At 47.8% G+C, this 22,136-nt stretch overlaps 1 protein-coding gene across 8 annotated transcripts in view; it reads left to right on the top strand.

Annotated features, from left to right (window-relative positions):
- Nucleotides 1-603: 603 nt before the first annotated feature.
- Nucleotides 604-22,136, top strand: part of LOC134928326 (polyamine-modulated factor 1-binding protein 1-like) — an 817,199-nt gene continuing 795,666 nt past the window's right edge. For 7 of the 8 annotated variants that reach the window (XR_010177892.1, XM_063923947.1, XM_063923945.1 and 4 more), the window contains exon 1: nucleotides 604-667. The gene's annotated coding sequence lies outside the window, so the exon portion shown is untranslated. Of the gene's footprint in view, nucleotides 668-4,045; nucleotides 4,061-22,136 lie in introns of those variants that run through there. The other variant, XM_063923946.1, reaches the window with a different exon arrangement.

Below are 22,136 nucleotides of genomic sequence, written 5' to 3'. Positions count from 1 at the left end.
CTCACTTCTCCACTTTTATCACGGTAGATGCTAGAACCAAGTTGGAGAAAGGGCATCTGACATCAGTGGAGGAGCTAGGCAGCCCTTTTATCACTCCTTAGTACATCTTCTCCATGGTCTGTTGAATGAGTTCAATTCAATCATTGAGCCCAAGTTCTACACCCAGTGATCTGTGCATATGCTTTGCCTTATCCCTGTTGCATGCCTTCACAGACAGATTTGCATTAGAAGCAATTGTCATGCAGCATGTCCATTCCATACATATCCAGCTGTAAATCGCTGACCTGATATCCACAAACCCTTATTTAAAGTAGCAATAACACTCTTTCAGACGCCTCATTCATTCCCTGCAGCCAATGAATGGATGAAATAACTTCCCCGGGTCCCTCCCTCCGAGTCCTAACTGCTCTCATCAGTTCTCCCGAGTCCCAAACAAAGAGGCTGATCAGACTTGTTGCATTGTTTCTGTACCAAGCTCCCAACTGACACAACTTTGCCTGCAGCCAGTTACAGGTCTCCTTTCACTTTGTGTAGAGGTGGGAGCAACGGGAACTGTGCTCCTATTGGAGGTTTGCAGAAGGGGGTGTGCAGTGCTAGAGTGTTGTGCTGGGTAACCAACACTGCACTCTTTCCTTACACCGAGAATCCTGCTCTGTACACCTGCAAGGTAATAGTCACAACGTCATACAGTATATATAATATATGTATATCCTCTCTGCATTAGTTTCCAGCACAGTCTGGCTGTACATGTAGCAGTGCCATAAGTAGATAGGCAATCTGTGTGGCTTTACAGCTCTTATGGAACTACAAGTCCCAGCAGCTGTGCCACAATGGCTGTTTAGTTAGAAAAAAACTTAATAGGTAAGTGAAGTCAGGCTCCCCTAGAATACAATGTAACTGCTCAGTTTAATGTCATAGTATAAGAGCATTCCATATCTGGTGGTTTTTATTCTCTTGGAAAACAAGTTTAAATAATGTGATTTTTTTTATCTGAGATATGCTGATTTAAGTGATCCTGTGCTGTGTGGCTAATCTGTAACTTTTCCCTGGGATATCGATTTTTATTTTTTAAGTAATCCATTACTAGTCCAGCAAATCAGATACAGCCTGGCCGATGCTTTTTTCTGTTTTATAATTTATTTTGTAATCTAAGATTTATTGGATGTTTTTTAGCTTGCCGGAATAATACACCTTTCCAGCATTCTTTGCATTGCATTATACAGATGTGGTCAACCATCTTTTTTGCTCTGTATGGGGCGACTGACACTCCGCCATGGGCAGCGGTCTTGGACTACAGTATATCTTAATTTATCGACTGGATGTTTAGGATTAGTATTTGTGATATGATGAAGATGGTATTTTGGGGGTCATTCAGACCCGAACGCTGCCCCGCATCTGTATGCAGCGGCTGCAGTGTGGTGGTGTGGCTGGAGTGCGTGTGCGCGACTTTACACATTGCGACCTCATCCAAGAAAGATGCGGCTGCAGTGTGTTTGACAGCGGTGGGGGTTTGCGGGCGGTGATGCGACCCTTGGGGAGGGGGGGGGCGTGACGCAGCCGATCCGATTAAAAAAATGGCGCTGCCACGGGTCAACTTTAGTTCTATGTATCCGCAATTTAATTGCGGACAAATCGGGAGGCTGCCCGTCACACATGTTGGGCGGCCTTTCCCTGGTCTGGGTGGCCCCCAGCATGTGAGGAGATGGGCGCAGATCTAGCTGCGTATGCCAGATTAAGCACAACATCAGTGGCGGGATACATGGCGTATCGGGCTTCTGTCTTTATGATTTTTTCCAGATTAGCATCGGGTTGCACACCCCTGCTGCATGCAGTGCTAGCGCCAGGGTCCAAGGTACTTGTGTATTGTGCGTTTGTCACATTAGTAATGCAAATAAGGAGCGTATTTGGTATAAAACTGTATGGCGTGGCACATGGCACAGCCTAGTCGGCTAATCAGTGAGGCACCAATGAAGCGGTTTGGCGAGGACTGAGATTAGGTTACTGTAAACACATCTGTAGTTGGTGAGAAATACTCCTGTGTAACAAGCCAGTACCCCTTGTCTACAAGTGCATATCATACGATAAAGCTAGTATCACCTGATACCGACCCAATAATTGTATCGGTGTGTATGCAGGAGTGTTAGCTAATAAACGGCTTAAGAAGCCTCTGCAAATGGGCGAGAGGTCGCATGTTATGAGCAGTTTAATATTTAGGACACATGACTTCCCGATCCATTGCAGAACACACACACTGAGCTAGAAATAAACACTGATCTGATAATCGCTCAGAGTTTCATACCAGGTCGGGGATGATAAGTGAAAAGTTATCATGTCAACATGCATGTCGTAAGTGACCATGTCGGCTTTCATCATGTCTACATGGATGATATATTGACACAATGAACTGTTGACAAACTGCCCCTGGTGGTCTAGCGCTGTCTTCCCTTCTCCTGGGAGCTGCAGCAGCTCTGGGGTCTTCTTCCATCATGTGTGGATAAGTTGTGGTGGTGATGCCTATGCAGGGCCGGTTCCGGGGCTTCTTGCGCCTCGGGCGGCATTAGGGGGCGTGGCTTCATACAGGGGGCGTGGTCAGTTACGCCCCCTGTACTGTAGTAGGATGTGCGGTGCGCGATGACGTCAACGCGCACCGCACGTCTAGTTTCCATTCACAGCGGACAGCAGGGCAGCGGCAGCAGGGGGCACCACAGCAGCAGCGGATCTTGCCATGGTGCGGCGCCCTCCGGAAGGCGGCGCCCCGGGCAAAAGTCCTGCTTGCCCGTGGCAAGATCCGCTACTGCGCCCCTTGCAGCAGATTTCCAGTGAGTAGTAAATCCCTAAAGGTGGGTACACACTGGAAGATATATCTGCCGATCAATTGCCTATGGACGGATCGGGCAGTGTGTTGAGCATATACACTGGCCGATCCTTCGGGGGACTGACGTCATGAACTGGGCGGGCGTATACACATGCCCGCCCAGTTCAGCTGTCAATCACCGCCGGCAGCATGTCCGTACACACACAGCGACGCGCCAATATACCGGTAGGATTATTGTCCGTCAGCTGTGCTGCGGGGCCGACGCGATACGTCTGTGAACGACGGAGTTCACAGACGTATCGGCCGTACACACTGGCCGACGGACCCACGATATATCGGCCGTTCAAGAGAACGGCCGATATATTGGCCAGTGTGTACGGGCCTTAACCCTCCCCCTAGTGCCTAACCCTAACGCCCCCGTCCCCTACATTTTAACCCACAGCTCAGATGTCAACATTGTGAACATGTCAACATCCGGAGAAGGTTGATGTGTTGCCAGTCGACAGTTTGAACCATTTTGACACTGTGGTGTTGACATTATGATTGCCGACATTGTTACCATTTACCGTCAGGCTGGATACCAATTACAGCATTTATCTTATCTGCTGAGTGATTGGCAAAGTGTGTACCAGGCTTAACTTAAGGAATCTTTTTCTGCATTGAGGAAAAATCCGGAAGCCCTGTTATACCATATGTAAGTGGAGGGGGGGTATCCAATGAATGGGTTTTGCCCACAAATAAACCTTGTGGAGCTTGCGCCCAATTATCGATTACTGCACGTATGGCGTTCCCAATACCCAGGGTGTCCAATTTCTAAGCAGGAAACCTTGCGGTGCGAGGAAAAATAAAAAAAGTTGGAAACTTACCTTGATTCAAGTCGCTCTGGTGGTCTCCACGGCTCCCGGTCATCTACCCTCCATCTTTCCACTGGGGAGGGGGCTGATCGGAGGGGAGGGGGTTTCGCACTCATCCACACAGGGGACCACACACACGAAGTCTCACGCACACTGGGGGGGTAGTCACATACCTGACAGAGGTCTCACACTTACACACACTGCTGCTGCAGAAAGCCAGATCCAGATTTGTAGCTGCAGAAAAGTTCTCTGTGTAGCCCTGATGTTATGTTCCGTATTCTTATTTATTTATTAACATTTACTTCCGCAGCAGCGGCATCCCCCACAGTGCTTTACAATTGGGAACAAATACAATAACAAAACAAGCCGGCTATTGACAAACAGACAAGAGGTAAAATAGTGGTGTATTGCAGTCTTGTCATTGTACAGCTGTAATTATACTCCGTACCAGTATAGGCTTTGTGTGTTACTATGCTTAGTATGTTAATATAGCACAGTGGCAAACGCAGGATTTGCATGGGGGGGTTTCCAGAACTGGGCGGAGCCAATCACGGGGGTGGGGACTGAGGTGAACCAGTATATGCTGGGTCCGTAAAACTAGTGTGTCTGTGTGTGTGTGTGTGTATATATATATATATATATATATATACATACATATATCTACACATATATATATACCAGCAAATAAAAAACCACAGCACTCGCCACCAGAGAAGTGGGGTGCAGTATCCGTACTCGCCACTAATAGGGTGGGGTGCATGTAGCCCATGGCCACCTACTCAAAAATATAGAAACAAAAAGTACAGCACTCACCAAAATGATTGGGGTTTAGTTAGTGAATTGGCCAATGCACGGAAGCCTGCATACCGCTCCAAGGTACCCCATCTTCATGCAGGTCCTACACTATCACCAAATCATCAAAATTAAAACCTGGCAACTGTATCACATAATATAACTGCAAAAATGCCCACTTGGTGTAAGGTATACCTGCCATGAACTGCATGGCTTTTAAAAGGTACACTAGTCACCTGACACTGGCTAATAATTTACTAAAGGGCAGCTGACACAGGTTTAAGATAATTGGGGTGCATGAACAAAGTTTGTGGCCACAGTTAATGAGTTAACCAGGGATTAACCCTAAAATATACCAGCAAATAAAAAACCACAGCACTCGCCACCACAGAAGTGGGGTGCAGTATCCGCACTCGCCACTAATAGGGTGGGGTGCATGTAGCCCATGGCCACCTACTCAAAAATATAGAAACAAAAAGTACAGCTCTCACCAAAATGATGGGGGTTTAGTTAGTGAATTGGCCATGTATACACACACACACACACACACACACACACACACACACACACACACACACACACACACACACACACACACACACACCATATTAAACATGCATACATATATATATATATATATATGTACACACACATACAGTACACATATATATACACATGTATATATATATATATCATATGTGTGTGTTTATATGTATGTATGTATATACATGTGTATATATGTATGCACATGGATATATATGTACTATAATTAAAATAAAGTAAACTTTTATTGCACTTGCAAGTGCCACCAGGAAGATAGCAGGCTGTAGAGGACGCTAGACAGTCATTAATAATACTCATGCAGCTAAAAAAAAAAAAAAAAAAATTTTTTTTTTAGTGGAGGGGGGTTTCTGGGTACTCGGAAACCCCCCCTGGGTGCGCCACTGTAGCACATACCCATATATGGTTCTATGGCCATTAACTTAGTATGATCTACTCACACAGAGGGAGATGTGTCTAACACTCTAAAGATGAAAGGTGATACGGTTACCCAGAGCAACAAATCACATAAACCTCCTACTGGCTGAGGGGTGTACCATCCTAATGACAATGAACAATTCCAGACAACTTATACTATAAAATAACGACACGGAGACATGTATTTTGGCAGAAAGTTGTTCGCTATTTATTATTAAACTAATAAACTAGAGAAAAACCTGTAATAGAATGATATTAATATGTAAATTTAATAAAAGAGTATGGTGGCCAGAAAAAAAGCTGAAAACCAATGACAAAAACCCCAAGCTAATTAAATCTAAACCAATCAAAATCACAAAACATAGGTATCCACTCAGACCTTCATCTTGACTACCCACCCTGAAGGGTGATGACGCTGCCCCCTGAAGGGTGGTCCAGCAGATATAACAGTCAACGAAGGAGAGTGCACCTAAACAGCACCAAACCGACTGAAAACTGTGACTAACAACTCAAACACGAGAACCTGCCGCTCTTTTCCGCCAACAGCGAAAGGCTCTTCTTAAAAAGGCTTCGCACCGCCACCATACCCAGAACCTAAACGACTCAAAGCCGAAAACAGATCCTCCAGGAAAAACACCAACCCTTCCTCCGACAAGTGCACACCATCCGCCCGAAAAAGGTAATCACAGCGATACTTGATCCTATCATGGCGAACCACCGCACCACCATGAGCAAGAACCCACTTCGCCACTGCCGAATTCACCTTTTTTCTGGCCTCATCAATAGGGCGACCATCCGGCACTCCACGCCAACACAATCTGGGAACTATAAAAGAAAAAAACAATGTGCATTGAGGCCAGGCCACGGCAATACTAACCAAATCCTTCACCATAGAACATCTCAAATACAACGATGTCCTCTTACCTAAATCATTGCCACCCAGGTGCACCAACAAAACCCTAGGGATACCATGCACCCGAGCTTCACTCAATAGCCTACCCTTAAGGCCCTGCCACAACATTCCGCGCCAACCGAGCCAACGTATACCACGAGCCCGCGGAAAAAGCTGTGCCCCCTTAGAGGCCATAAACCTGGCTGCCCAGTACACGTAGGAGTGTCCAACTACCCACTCTGAAATTTCATCCTCCACCCAACCTAAAACGAAGGAAATGAAATAAAAGTATGTTAGTAAATTCCGCCCAAATGAATCATTACCTGCAATAAACCTGAAGGATCTGCCAAAAAGAATTTTTTTTCTGGATACCACGGCCTGGCCATGCAAACAAGCTTCAAGCCAATCGAAGCGAACATAAAGACACAATGGGAAAGGAATAAAATAAATTAAAAGAAAAAGACAAACCTTAATGTTCCAAAAGAAGTGTAAGGGGGGGGAGAAGGGGAAAACTCAGCTGGAGGTGAAACTTAAAAAACCTGCCGAGGGACTTTCAATTGGAATCCAATTAGCCGAATTAAAGAGATTAAACCGAATTCAGTCCGTCAGGTCAGGCAAAAAAGTGAAAAATAACTCCAGACCCCCACTGCCAGCAGTGGCGAGCAGCTAATCCCTGAGTAGGATGAACAGGGGATAACACACTAACATACTGGACATTGACGTGCTTAACAAGTGAAACAAACTAATCGCAAACAACTTCAAACCAATAACTCATAACACTGGGCGAATATAACGTTTGTAGCTGGAAGATTTCCAATGGCCAAACAATTTTATCTCCCTGACGGAAAAGCCTGCCGCCGCGGCCGCCGTAGCTGCTCCGATCCGAAACGAATGCGTGCCGAAAGCTGCGGGTGAAAGGCCCACGCTGGCCAAACAGCGACTTAACATCCACCGAAATTGGTATCTCGTCAAAGGCAACCCGTCATAATGCAGCAGCCAGGACCCCCGCAAGGAGGGCCGAACTGCCGAGTAGCGGGCCGCCAGAAACACCGGGCAAATTCGATCATCCAAAGACGAGACCAAAGTAACCCATCGACCTCTACCCAACTGGTCCGTCTTAGAGCGACGCAGCCTACATAGCAAGGACCTCTCACCCACAACCACATCCTCCCGAAGCATGGTCGAATCTTTCCACTTTGACGGCGCCACCAACTCTGAAATGCGAAAAGCCCCATGATACGCCATGGAAAAGCCAATTCAAATAGCAAAGTCTCAAAACTTGAAGAAGCCACGTTGGCAACATCTCCGATAATTGCTGGCAGAAGGGCCGCCTCAATCGGGCGTCTCCTATCAGGCCACGTTGGCGCCAACAGCGCCCAACCTTTCAGAGCCTTCGCAAGGAGGAAACTCTTCGTGACGTCAGGGGGACCCTTCAGCTTAGCGAAAAATTAAATCCCCGCCAATTACCGTGACACGACCGCTCTAGACATACCAGTGATAAAGAGTTGCCAAATAAAAGAAAGCATCAACTGATGACCACTCTTACCTTCGCGCCCCCGTCCACGGGCAAACTCTTCCCATTCACTCCAAGCCTGGCTGTAAGCCTTGAGCGTACTCGAAGCTAATGACCGCATCGCTAATCCCGCCAGGCCGGCCCGATCACCTGCCAAATATAATCGGGACAGCGGATTCCAAAAGCATCAGCCTCAGGTGCCAAAAACCGAAATCTCTCCCACTGCCCCCGGGACAAAGCGTCGGCAACTCCATTATCTTCCCCGGGGGAACATGCTGCGCGTGAAACCACACATTCCGATGCAAACAAGCCAACACAAGCTGCGCAAGCACCCGCAACACCACAATCGACTTTGCCCTCTGACTGTTAATCGCATGCACCACGCCCAGATTATCACATCTGAACAAAATGCTCCGATCAGACAGACGCTCTCCCCACACCTCCAAGGCTACCATAATCGGGAAAAGCTTGAGCAGCAAAAGATCCTTAGTTAGACCCTTCCGAAACCACTCCTCAGGCCAAGAAGCCACGCACCAATATCCCTCGAGGTAGCACCCAAACCCCGATGAACCCGCCGCGTCGGTAAAAAGCTGTAACTTAGCATTGCGGACAACCGGAGCCAACCAGATCCGCACCCTATTGAACTCCTCCAAGAAAGCGGCCCAAACGGACAAATCTCTCTTAATCTCGGAAGACAAACGAATGAAATGATGCGGCCTGGAACACCCCGCCGTTGCCCTTTCCAACTTTCGGCAAAAAACCCTGCCCATCGGGATGACTCGACAAGCAAAGTTCAAAAGGCCCAACAAGGATTGAGCCTGCCGAAGCGTGACCTTGCGCGACGCTAAGAACTGCCCGATAACCTCGCAAAGCTTGGCAACCTTGGCCTGGGGAAGGCGACACGAACCTGCCCCCGTATCAATTTCGATACCCAAAAATGATAAGCACGAGACGGGCCCTTCAGTCTTATCTTCAGCCACTGGCACTCCGAAATGATAAAAAAAGCGTTCTGATGCTAAATAACAAATCACTGCAACGTCCGGAATCTGCAGGCCCTACGCACAAGAAGTCATCAAGGTAATGTGCTACCCCGTGACCCCCCGTAGAAGACTCTACGCACCAATGTGAAAAGGTGCTGAACTTTTTCGAAATACGAGCAGGAAACGGAACATCCCATTGGCAAACACTTGTCAATGAAATCTCCGACCCGATACGAAAACCCATAAAACGGAATGAGTCAGGATGTAAAGGAAGTAACCTAAATGCTGATTCCACATCAATCTTAGCCATCAGGGCCCCTGGACCGTAAGCCCGCACAATACCAAGAGCCTCGTCAAACGACTGGTACACCACGGAACATAGCTCAGGCTCATTGACAGATGACCCCGATGGATAAGACAGATGCTGAATGAGCCTATAGGAACCCGGAGTCTTTATTAGGACCACCCCCACCGGAGAAATAACCATATCCTCCAGAGGGGGCAGAGCAAACGGACCGGCCATTCTGCCCAATCGAACCTCCTTCTCAACTTTCTCGCGTAAAACTAACGGAAAAGCGCGAGCTAACTGAAGATTCCTCGGGGCCCGTACTCGCACCTCACCCACAACCGGCAGGCGGAAACCATACTGAAAACCTTTCAACAAAAACTCTGCGACCTCCTGATCTGGATACCAGCTGAGCCACTTGGCCATAGTATCCAACCTAACTGGTGTCGGAGCCCTACTGAGCACCCCCGCCGCCGGTGGGTTTTCCTGCTCCTGCCTTCCCTGGTCTTGGTGCCTAACGACTCCCTCGAAAACAGTTTGAGGCCGGATGAAACCCACTGCAGCGCAAGCATAAGTGTCGAAAACGACACTTGCGGCCTAACGAGCACGGCGCATTATTGTACGCAAAACATTTCCCTTTCGCGAGTGACTGTCCAAACCCTCGACCAGCAGCCCCCGACTTCCGACCAGATGCAGCCTCCGCACCAGCCCCCTGTGAAGGAAGGCCAGTCTGCTGACCATCATCCCCCGTACTCCGGGGCTCCTTCGAATCTTGAGTAGCCCGATTGACGTCCAACCACACTTCAACGTCCTTACACCCGAAATCGATGATCCGCAAACAGTCCTGCTTGTGCCGAATCTTCTCATCATATGTACGCCATTCCGATCTCTTGGACGTTCGCTGCATATCGTGAATAAGATGTAGGTACCGAATGATGTTCATATGCTCATCCGGCCTATCCTCCAAATAAGAAGCGGCAAACACGCAAAAGCCAGCCAGCCAGTTATCATACGACCGAAATGCCTCCTTTAGCTCTCGCCGCCTTAAACTCCTTTTTCGCATCTTCAGTCAGCACGAAAACATCCACATACTCACCCTTACTAATCTTCCTACGGCAGCTTTCCCGCAGGCCCCTCAACACTGCCGTATAATCGCAGAGCACCACTCCCGGCAGATTGCGACGCTTCTTAGCTCTGCGCTCGCTCTCACTCAGCCGCTTGCGCCTCTTCCGACGCTCACGCTGCACGGCCGCTCTTTTTGCGTACTTCACCGCACGCTTTTTCGCTCTCGTCGCACTACTAGCTTTTGACGCCTGCGACGATAAAGACGAAGAAGCGGAAGTACTTTCAGAAACAGAAGAGAAGGAGGAGGCCGAGGATGACTCCTCCCCCTCACCAACAGGAAGATACGACACCTCACCTGACGCCTCCGACCGTGCCGACTCTGCTGCCTCCGCCGCGTAAACATCAAAATCCTCGTCTTCTTCACCATCCATCTCACCACGTCCATCTAAAAAAGAAGACACAACATGGGCCGAGGCCCCGGGAGCAAGCGACCTGGCAGGAGCAACGGCAGCCCGCGCAACGCGCCTGCGCGATACCCCCGCCTGCCGACTGCCCCACTGCGCAGCGGCGTCCCCCAAATTTTGGCAGGCACGCACAATCCGCCCCACCGGCGAACCCGGCGTAACAGCAGAAGCCCCTTTGCCGCGCGGCGGAAAGCCCGGCAGCATCAGTGGACACAGCCGCCACCAGCGGAGCCAAAGCAGCCGCCACTGATGACAGCGCGGATGCCAAGTCAACCGCGCCACCCTGCGCCTCCAAAACATCCCGGTGCCTGAGGGGCAACGAGGAGGACCCTCCAGCCAAAGCATCGCAGCCCCGCACAGGAGGCCTGCGGCTCCGCCCCCTATTCCTAGCCCTGCCCACCGGAGGCTCCAACCCTCCCGCAGCATGGCCACCACCCCCCAAATAGCCCCGTCCGCTGATCCCCCCGGAATTCATGTCGGGAGCTACCAGGGGACTGCTCCCTGGAGCTCCCCCAATCAGCAGCAGCAGCAGCATCAGGGAAAACATCCCTGTTATTACTGATACGCGCGCCCCTGATCTCTGCCCCCCCCCCCCCCCCCCGCCGCCCCCGGCCGAGAACAGACTACGGCTCAGCGGGAAGCATCAGGGGAGAGACGCTATGACAAGCGGCCGCTGCGCGCTCCCGTGCGCCAGCGGCCGCTAACTCCCGGCGCTGATCTCCCTCCTGACGCGGGCGCGCACGACCGCGCACCCGCGCCTCACGGACATCGGGAGGAAGCCGCGGCCCGAGACCCGGCCACAGACCCTCCCCGCCCGCTAGCTGCACGCCGTCCGCCCCGCCGCCCACGACCGGCAACCGAACCCGGCTCCGGCAGTGGCAGCAGGGGAGAAGCAGCCCCCTCGACCGCCGCTGCGCGCGGGCAACAGAGACAGCAGGCCCCGTGGAAACCCCGCTACTACCGTCTCCTGATTGTAACGGGCGGGGGTCCGGGGGGAACGGTGGGGATGAGAGGCGGGGGCCATGCTAAGGAGGACCAGAGACACTACTATAAACTAATAAAGTGGGAGGGGAATGTAAGCAGGGTGCCTGTCACACACTAAAGAGAGTCAACAAGCTAAACAGCTAAAGCCTGAAAGCCTAAACACTTGCCAAAACCCCAAAACACTCACCAGCCTGAAGGCAAAATGAAAAGACAAGGAACAACACAAATCCAACCCAATTCCCCCACTAACACCACCCATAACTTTTCCTGATTGGCTTTAAAAAGTCATACTATCCTGATCCACCCCCATTCCAGGAGGTTTAACTCTCTCCATTCCAAACATTGGCCCTCATTCCGAGTTGTTCGCTCGGTATTTTTCATCGCATCGCAGTGAAAATCCGCTTAGTACGCATGCGCAATGTTCGCACTGCGACTGCGCCAAGTAACTTTACTATGAAGAAAGTATTTTTACTCACGGCTTTTTCTTCGCTCCGGCGAACGTAATGTGATTGACAGGAAATGGGTGTTACTGGGCGGAAACACGGCGTTTCAGGGGCGTGTGGCTGAAAACGCTACCGTTTCCGGAAAAAACGCAGGAGTGGCCGGAGAAACGGTGGGAGTGCCTGGGCGAACGCTGGGTGTGTTTGTGACGTCAACCAGGAACGACAAGCACTGAAATGATCGCACAGGCAGAGTAAGTCTGGAGCTACTCTGAAACTGCTAAGTAGTTAGTAATCGCATTATTGCGAATACATCGGTCGCAATTTTAAGAAGCTAAGATTCACTCCCAGTAGGCGGCGGCTTAGCGTGTGTAACTCTGCTAAATTCGCCTTGCGACCGATCAACTCGGAATGAGGGCCATTGTCATTCTGTTCTCCTTATACTGTAGCTATCATTTATTTTGCCTCCTGTAAAATGACAGAAGATGGTTGGTTGCAATGACAACTTATCTACTTTTTCTCTTTAGAAAGTGTAATACATCCCCCTATAGAATTGATTTCAGTTGGATAGCTTTGATATTGAGTGCGATGGTCATTTGTTCAAGACTCAGCTGTCAGTTTTTTGTTTTTTTTTGCTGAGTGAACTTTGACCTTTTTTTCTTTTTTTTTATATTTCTTTATTGAGTCATCATGAGGAAGCAAGTATTAACATATCATTAACAATTGCCATTCGTTTTGAGTAGACTTGGCGTCATACATCATAGCATGCGTCAACAGAAATAAAACAGTAACAGCATTTAATTATGGTGTGTTAATCATGTCGATTCGTTTCACCAAAATCTACATCAAACTAAAAAAGTAATATATTAGCCTCGAAGGGAGCCGCCAACAAACCTCCAGCATCAGTACAGGGAAACAGGTGGATCCTGTGATGCCAACCTCATTAAGTACCATGTGGTGTTTTTCAGGCTATGATGTATTTGTTGCCGTGTGGTAAGAGGAAGAACGGAAATATATGATTCCCATAATGTAAAAAAACGATCCATCTGTTTACCCTTGTTCACTATTGCTTCCACCCAATCCATCCGGAACAGATGATATAGTTTAGATAAAAATAAAGGTGTCTGTGAAGTTGCAGTGTCTATCCATCACTGAAGAATCGTATTTTTTCCTGCAGCGCTAAGAGGTATAAGCAATTTTTTGCATTCTAACGGCATCCTAAGAGTCGGATCAATAATGCCCAATATTGCCCATTCTGGTGTGAAAGGAACGTAAGTTATTAATTTGGCTTCAGCATATCGCCTAACGAGATGCCAAAAGTATTGAATGATTGGGCAAGCCCATAAACAGTGATAAGTATCAGCTTCAGATTGTTGGTATTTCGGGCAAGAATGAGATTCCGAGGTTCCCATGTGGAAACGTCGCAGAGGGGATAAATACGTATTGTGATATATATTTAAAAACAATTCTGTATACATGCTAGCGGGCAAAACCTTGCGCGAGAACAGTAGGGCTTTTTCCATTACAGGTATCGTTAACCCAGGGAAATGACTTGACCACTTAGACATGCCTCCCGTAACTTTCGCATTGTTCAAGATTTTCCTCAGGAAAGTATAATGGGAGGAGATAGCTTTACGTTGTGGGATTGGGTAAGATAAAAGACTGTCTAGAGAGTTATTCCAATCCGCTATTGTAAAGTGTTTAAGAACATGAGTTACATAAAATCGCAGTTGTACAAATGCTAAGGGGTATGGGCTGATTGTGGCAAACATCGAGGACACCTCAGAGAAGGTTAGCACCCTCCGATCCTCTGGAGACCCAGGATCGAATAGAATGTAACCCAGCCAATCTCCACATGTTGAAGGGGTGAGCAGCCATGCCGTCCAGAAATTCAGGGTTTTGGAGCAGGGGTAGGTGTAGGGAGTGGTAATGAATCAATTTAGCATAATGGCGCAGAATGTGCCATAGTTTTCTGGTGGTCCACAGGTAGCTGTCAGTTTTCACATAAAGGACAGGATGCATCAAAGGGCGCTCTGTGATCAAACCTCCGAAAATGCCTTTTTTGAGGTTTGGCCGCATTTTGCATATTCACCAAGCTATGGAATGCGATACAGTCTGGAGCTTGGACCCGGTGGGTGATGCCATCTTTAGATGACGTTACCCAGTAGAAGCCCTTGGCTTCTTTTCACATTTTGCACTGAGAGGGATCCCCGTGGTGGATGCATCGCTTGACACAAGTGCAGATAGACTCCTGGGTCCTAAACCTGAAAGTCCCCACACTGCAAAGGACCGTTTTCATCGGGAGAGCTGTCCTTTGCTTAAATGTTCATGCAAACATCAATAATACACGCAGATATGCATCAGACTTGCCTACCGGGAGGCTCCCGATTTTTAAATGAGCCTCCCGCTGCCCCGCAAACCTTGCCAGCCCCCCGGATTTTAAGGGTCCTCATCGAAGATCAGGACTGCGCATGCGCAAGTCCGGAGGGCCCGGGACCTGCACGGGAGACTTCAGGGGCGGCAGCGTCCGTCTTGCTGGGCACACTGCACAGTGAGAAGGAAGCAGTCTCAATCAGGGGTGTGCTTCCCTGTGGCTGGCCCCTCCCACCACACTCAGAGAGAGCTGCGTGTATGAGCCCAGCAGCAGCAGCAGCAGAAGCTGACCTCTCTCTCTGCTCCTCGGCTCTCACTGCTGCCTTCCCACACTGTCCTGGGGTCGGAGGAAGGAACAACATAGCCAGGTGACTGCTATGTGTAATGGGGGGAATGTAATGTGCCACTGACCTGGTGTAATATGGGGTAGGGGGTTACATAGAAACATAGATAGAATTTGTCGGCAGATAAGAACCACTTGGCCCATCTAGTCTGCCCCTTTTTTTTTTTTTTTATATATTATTTTTTTTTATCACTAACCTTATTTGATCCTTATTTCTTTGTAAGGATATCCTTATGTCTATCCCATGCATGTTTAAATTGCTCTACTGTCTTAGCCTCTACCACCTCTGATGGGAGGCTATTCCACTTGTCCACTACCCTTTCTGTGAAATAATTTTTCCGCAAATTTCCCCTGAACCTCCCCCCCTCCAGTCTCAGTGCATGTCCTCGTGTCCTATTGCTTCTCTTCATTTGGAGAATGTTTCCCTCCTGGACTTTGTTAAAACCCTTCATATATTTGAAAGTTTCTATCATGTCCCCCCTTTCTCTTCTCTGCTCCAAACTATACATATTGAGATTTCTTAGTCTTTCTGGGTATGTTTTGTGATGTAGGCCATGCACCATTTTAGTTGCCCTCCTTTGTACAGTTTCTAATGTATTAATATCCTTTTGAAGATATGGCCTCCAGAACTGAATACAGTATTCTAGATGAGGCCGTACCAATGACCTATACAGTGGCATTATTACTTCTTTCTTTCTGCTGCTGATTCCTCTCCCAATGCAGCCAAGCATCTGACTAGCCTTCCTCATTGCCTTGTTACATTGCTTACCTGCCTTTAAGTCATCTGAAATAGTGACTCCTAGATCCCTTTCCTCCTCAGTAGTTTCCAGTATAGTGCCATTAATACTGTATTTAGCTTTAGGATTTTTGAGACCCAAGTGCATGATTTTGCATTTTTTGGCATTAAACTGTAATTGCCAGACTCTTGACCATTCCTCTAGTCTACCTAGATCCTCAATCATTTGTTTTACCCCACCTGATGTGTCTACCCTGTTGCATACCTTTGTGTCATCTGCAAAAAGGCATACTTTCCCTTTAATCCCATTTGCAAGGTCACCAATAAAGATATTGAAAAGCACTGGTCCAAGTACAGATCCCTGGGGTACTCCACTGGTAACATTTCCCTCCTGTGAATGCACTCCATTTACCACAACTCTCTGTTTTCTATCCTTCAACCAAGATCTTATCCATTCAATAATCCTAATATCCAATCCCAAACTTTCAAGTTTATTTAGCAGTCTGCGATGTGGAACTGTGTCAAAAGCCTTACTAAAGTCAAGATAAGCTATATCCATGGCTCCACCTTTATCCATCACTTTAGTCACACAATCAAAAAAGTCAATAAGATTTGTTTGACATGATCTTCCCCCAGTGAATCCATGCTGTTTGGGATCCAGTAAATTGCCGGATTTGAGATGATCTACAACTCTTTCTTTTAAGAGTGTTTCCATCAATTTCCCTACTACTGATGTAAGACTCACTGGTCTGTAGTTGTTTGCCTCTTCCTTGCTTCCACTTTTGTGCAGTGGGACTACGTTTGCTCTTTTCCAGTCCCCTGGAATTTCTCCTGTAGCTAATGACTGGTTGAATAATTCTGTCAATGGTGCTACCAGCACCTCTTTAAGTTCTTTTAGTATCCTTGGATGTATCCCATCTGGCCCCATAGATTTGTCCACTTTCAGCTTTGAGAGTTCTGTTAGGACCTTCTCCTCTGTAAATGTACTTGTTTCATTTTCCTGAATATCCCTGCAACTTAACTGTGGCCCCTTCCCCTCTCTTTCAGTAGTAAATACTGAGCAAAAATAATCATTAAGATGATCTGCTATTAAATTGTCTCCCTCAACAAGATTCCCAGTGTCCGTCTTTAGTTTTATAATTCCGCCTTTTGTTTTTCTTTTTTCGCTTATATACCTAAAAAAAGTTTTGCCTCCTTTACCCACTGACTGGGCCATTTTCTCCTCAGCTTGTGCCTTTGCACATCTGATTACCTTCTTTGTCTCCTTCTGTCTAACAAGATATATCTTTTTGTCTTCATTATTTTGTGTCTGCTTATATTTCCTAAAAGCCATCTTTTTTGCTCTCACAATATTTGCTACTTCTTTTGCAAACCACACTGGCTTCCTTTTCCTTGTGTTTTTCCTAACAGTTTTGATACAAAGGTCTGTTGCCTTCCATATTGCACATTTGAATGTTTTCCACCTCTCCTGCACTGTTTCCAAGTTCCTCCACTCTGCCAAAGAATCGCTTACACATTTTCCCATCCCTACAAAATCAGCCTTCCTAAAATCCAACACCTTTGTTTTTGTATGGGACGAGTCAGTCTCTGTCTTAATGCTGAACCATACTGCTTGATGATCACTGGATCCGAGGTTTTCACCCACTTTTACGTCTGATAATCTGTCTCCATTTGTAAGTATTAAGTCTAATATTGCGTCTTTCCGAGTGGGCTCCCTCACCAATTGGTGGAGGGATGCTCCCTGAAGGGAATTTAAAATGTTCCTACTTCTAGTGGAACTAGCAACAGACACCTCCCAGTTTACATCAGGAAGATTAAAGTCTCCCATGATTATTACCTCTCCTTTTAATGCCATTTTAGTTATGTCCTGCAATAGGTTCTTGTCAAGTTCCTCTTCCTGACCTGGTGGCCTGTATATCACGCCAATACGAATAATCAACTTTTCCCCTGTTTCTATGGTCACCCAAAGGGCCTCAGTTTTTTCTTCAATACTTTGTATTAATGTAGTATTTATGGCATTTTTTACATACATTGCTACCCCTCCCCCGATTTTTCCAATTCTGTCCTTCCTAAACAAAGTATATCCCGGTATAGCTATGTCCCAGTCATGATTTTCATTGTACCATGACTCTGTAATTGCCACAATGTCTAGATCATCCCTTGTCATTATTGCAGTTAGTTCTGGGATTTTATTTCCTAAGCTCCTAGCATTTGCACACATAGCTTTTAGAGTTTTGTTTGTGCTTTTTCTGTTCCTAGCTATGTTCTTCTCTCTGCCTATTTTTATTTGGTTTTGATCTGAATTATCTTCTGTTGCTGTGGATATGCTTCCTATTCCCTTGTGTATGATGTGGAGCTGGGTGTAATATGGGGGAGGGGTTGTGTATAATGTAATGTGCTAGGTGTAATATGGGGGAGGGGGGTGGTGTTTGCTGTGTGTAATGTGCTGGGTGTAATATGGGGTAGGGGGGCTGTGTGTAATGTGCTGGGTGTAATATGGGGAAGGGGGGCTGTGTGTAATGTAATGTGCTGGGTGTAATATGGGGTAGGGGGTTGTGTATGATGTGGAGCTGGGTGTAATATGGGGGAGGGGTTGTGTATAATGTAATGTGCTAGGTGTAATGGGGGAGGGGGATGGTGTTTGCTGTGTGTAATGTGCTGGGTGTAATATGGGGGAGAGGGACTGTGTGTAATGTGCTGGGTGTAATATGGGGAGGGGGGCTGTGTGTAATGTAATGTGCTGGGTGTAATATGGGGTATGGGGCTGTGTATGATGTGGAGCTGGGTGTAATATGGGGTATGGGACTGTGTATGATGTGAGCTGGGTGTAATATGGGGGAGGGGGTTGTGTATAATGTAATGTGCTGGGTGTAATATGGGGGGGGGGCTGTGTGTAATGTATGGGTGTAATATGGGGGAGGAGGCTGTGTAGAATGTAATGTGCTGGGTGTAATATGGGGGAGGGGTGTGTATAATGTAATGTGCTGGGTGTAATATGTGAGCTCAGTGTAGTATGGGGGAGGGGGTTGTGTATAATGTAATGTGCAGGGCGTAATATGGGGTAGAGGGGTGGTGTTTGCTGTGTAATGTGCTGGGTGTAATATGGGTGAGTTGTGTATAATGTAATGTGCTGGGTGTAATATGGGGGAGGGTGTGTGTATGTAATGTAATAAGGTACTGTGTGTAATAAGTGGGAGGGGGCAGTGCATAATGCAATGTATTCTGGTGCTGTATGTACTAGGTGTAATGTGTATGTGGGTGTCTGTATACACACACAGTGCTCAAAGTGGGCCGGTATACACTGGTATGGCATACCGGCACTTCGAACACTGACTGCCGCATCTTTTCAAATTCGTCACTATTAACGCGCCAATTGGAGCTCTCGAACCAGCAGCCAATCAGGAGCAGCCACTCCTGATTGGCTGCTGGTCTGCGGCAGATTTGAAATAGTGGCGGTCATAGGTGGACCAGAGATGCCCCGAAGGCCGCCACCCTCTGCCTCCTCCTCCGCACTGCTGCCCACAGCCGCCTCCTCTGCACCGTCGATGACCACAGCCTCCTCATCCTCCACACCGCCGACCACACACTCCTCCGCTCATTAACCAATCTTACCCTGCTGCCTTTCTCTCTCCCTACTGTATGTCTTTGCTGTCCTCTCCCTATGTCTCTCCCTGTCTCTCTGTCACTCTCCCTGTCCCTACTGTATGTCCCTGCTGTCACTCTCCCTGTACCTGAATTTTGGCTCATTCCGTGTGGCATAATGTGAATTTCGGCTCATTCCGTGTGGATTGTGGCTCATACTGTGTAGCATAATGTGAATTTCAGCTCATACTGTGTGGCATATGTGAATTTCGGCTCATACTGTGTGGCTTATGTGAATTTCGGCTCATACCATGTGGCTTATGTGAATTTCGGCTCATACTGTGTGGCTTATGTGAATTCCGGCTCATACCGTGTGGCTTATGTGAATTTTGGCTCACACCGTGGGGCATAATGTGAATTTCGGCTCATACCGTGTGGCATAATGTGTGTGTGTGTGTGTGTGTGTGTGTGTAATATATATATATATATTTATTTCTCTAACGTCCTAGTGGATGCTGGGGACTCCGTAAGGACCATGGGGAATAGACAGGCTCCGCAGGAGACATGGGCACTTTAAGAATTGGTATTCTGGTGTGCTCTAGCTCCTCCCTCTATGTCCCTCCTCCAGACCTCAGTTTGAATCTGTGCCCGGACGAGCTGGGTGCTGTTTAGTGAGCTCTCCTGAGCTTGCTATAAGAAAGTATTTTGTTAGGTTTTTTATTTTCAGGGAGCTCTGCTGGCAACAGACTCCCTGCATCGTGGGACTGAGGGGAGAGAAGCAGCCCTACTCTCTGCAGATAGGTCCTGCTTCTTAGGCTACTGGACACCATTAGCTCCAAAGGGATCGTACACAGGATCTCACCCTTTGTCGTGCAATCCCGGAGCCGCGCCGCCGTCCCCCTCGCAGAGCCGGAAGACAGAAGCCGGTGAAAGAAGCAAGAAGACTTCGAAATCGGCGGCAGAAGACTCCAGTCTTCACTGAGGTAGCGCACAGCACTGCAGCTGTGCGCCATTGCTCCCACACTACACCCACATACTCCGGTCACTGTAGGGTGCAGGGCGCAGGGGCTCCCTGGGCAGCAATTAGGACCTCTTGACAAAAAGTAGACATATATACAGTTGGGCACTGTATATATGTATGAGCCCCCGCCATAATATTGTATAAAACGCGGGACAGAAGCCTGCTGCTGAGGGGGCGGGGCTTCTTCCTCAGCACTCACCAGCGCCATTTTTTCTCCACAGCTCCGCTGAGAGGAAGCTCCCCAGGCTCTCCCCTGCAGATACACGGTAGAAGAGGGTGAAAAAGAGAGGGGGGGCACATAATTAGGCGCAAAAATCATTATTACAGCGGCTACTGGGTTAACACTAAGTTACTGTGTGATTCCTGGGTTTTATAGCACTGGGGTGTGTGCTGGCATACTCTCTCTCTGTCTCTCCAAAGGGCCTTGTGGGGGAACTGTCTTCAAAAAGAGCATCCCCTGTGTGTGTGGTGTGTCGGTACGCTTGTGTCGACATATTTGACGAGGAAGGCTATGTGGAAACAGCGGGAGCAAATGAATGAGGTGTCTCCGCCGACGGCGCCGACACCTGATTGGATGGATATGTGGAAGGTTTTAAATGATAATGTTAATTCCTTACATAAAAGGTTAGACAAAGCAGAAGCCTCAGGACAGTCAGGGTCTCAACCCGTGCCTGATCCTATGTCGCAGAGGCCGTCAGGGTCTCAGAAGCGCCCACTATCCCAAATTGTTGACACAGATACCGACATGGATTCTGACTCCAGTGTCGATTACGATGATGCAAAGTTACAGCCTAAATTGGCTAAAGCCATCCGTTATATGATTATAGCAATGAAGGATGTGTTGCACATCACAGAGGAAACCCCAGTCCCTGACAAGAGGGTTCATATGTACGGGGAAAAAAAGGCAAGTGGTGACCTTTCCCCCTTCACATGAGCTAAATGAGTTATGTGAAAAGGCTTGGGAATCTCCAGATAAAAAACTGCAGATTTCCAAACGGATGCTTATGGCGTATCCTTTCCCGCCAACAGACAGGTTACGCTGGGAATCCGTCCCTAGGGTGGACAAAGCTTTAACATGCTTATCCAAGAGGGTTTCCCTACCGTCACAGGATACGGCCACCCTCAAAGATGCTGCGGATAGAAAGCAGGAGGGTATCCTGAAGTCCATTTATACACATTCAGGTACCTTACTCAGGTCAGCGATAGCATCGGCCTGGGTATGTAGTGCTGTAGCAGCATGGACTGACACCTTGTCTGAGGAAATATATACCTTAGACAAGGATACTATATTAATGACCCTGGGGCATATAAAAGATGCTGTACTATATATGAGAGATGCTCAAAGAGACATTAGCCTACTGGGCTCTACAATAAATGCAATGTCGATTTCTGCCAGAAGGGTCCTGTGGACTCGGCAATGGACAGGTGATGCCGACTCAAAAAGGCACATGGAGGTTTTACCTTACAAGGGTAAGGAATTGTTTGGGGAGGGTCTCTCGGACCTGGGCCAGTATTTACTAAAAATCCGAGTTTGGCCGATTTGTGTTTTTCTTTCTATGTCCCAATCCGGGAATTCACTAAGCACCAATCTCGGCAGTGTTTGGACTATTCGTAATGGTTTGAATGACAACGTTCAGAAATACGAATGAATAGACCATCGGTCAAACGCGGCTGTTATTTCATAGAATACGGGCATTCACTATTCATTCGTATTTGGGTGTTAGTTTCTGAGTGCTCAAGTGCGGGTCTGTTTTTTTTCGATTCGTTTAAAAAAGCAGCAAAAAAATAGACCTGCTTTTTCCAGTCGAGTTTGGATAACCATGCACGGATCAGTGAGATCTGTGCATGGTTATCTATGGGAAAGGGTCTGTTTAGTGTAAAATCGGGAAAAAAAATTGCGTGAGGTCCCCCCTCCTAAGCATAACCAGCCTAGGGCTCTTTGAGCCGGTCCTGGTTGAAAAAATATGGTGAAAAAAATTACAGGGGTTCCCCCATATTTAATCAACCAGCACCGGGCT

The sequence above is a fragment of the Pseudophryne corroboree genome, chromosome 5 (assembly GCF_028390025.1).
Source record: "Pseudophryne corroboree isolate aPseCor3 chromosome 5, aPseCor3.hap2, whole genome shotgun sequence".
NCBI lineage: Eukaryota > Metazoa > Chordata > Amphibia > Anura > Myobatrachidae > Pseudophryne > Pseudophryne corroboree.
This window is presented reverse-complemented; position numbering and strand designations above follow the sequence as displayed.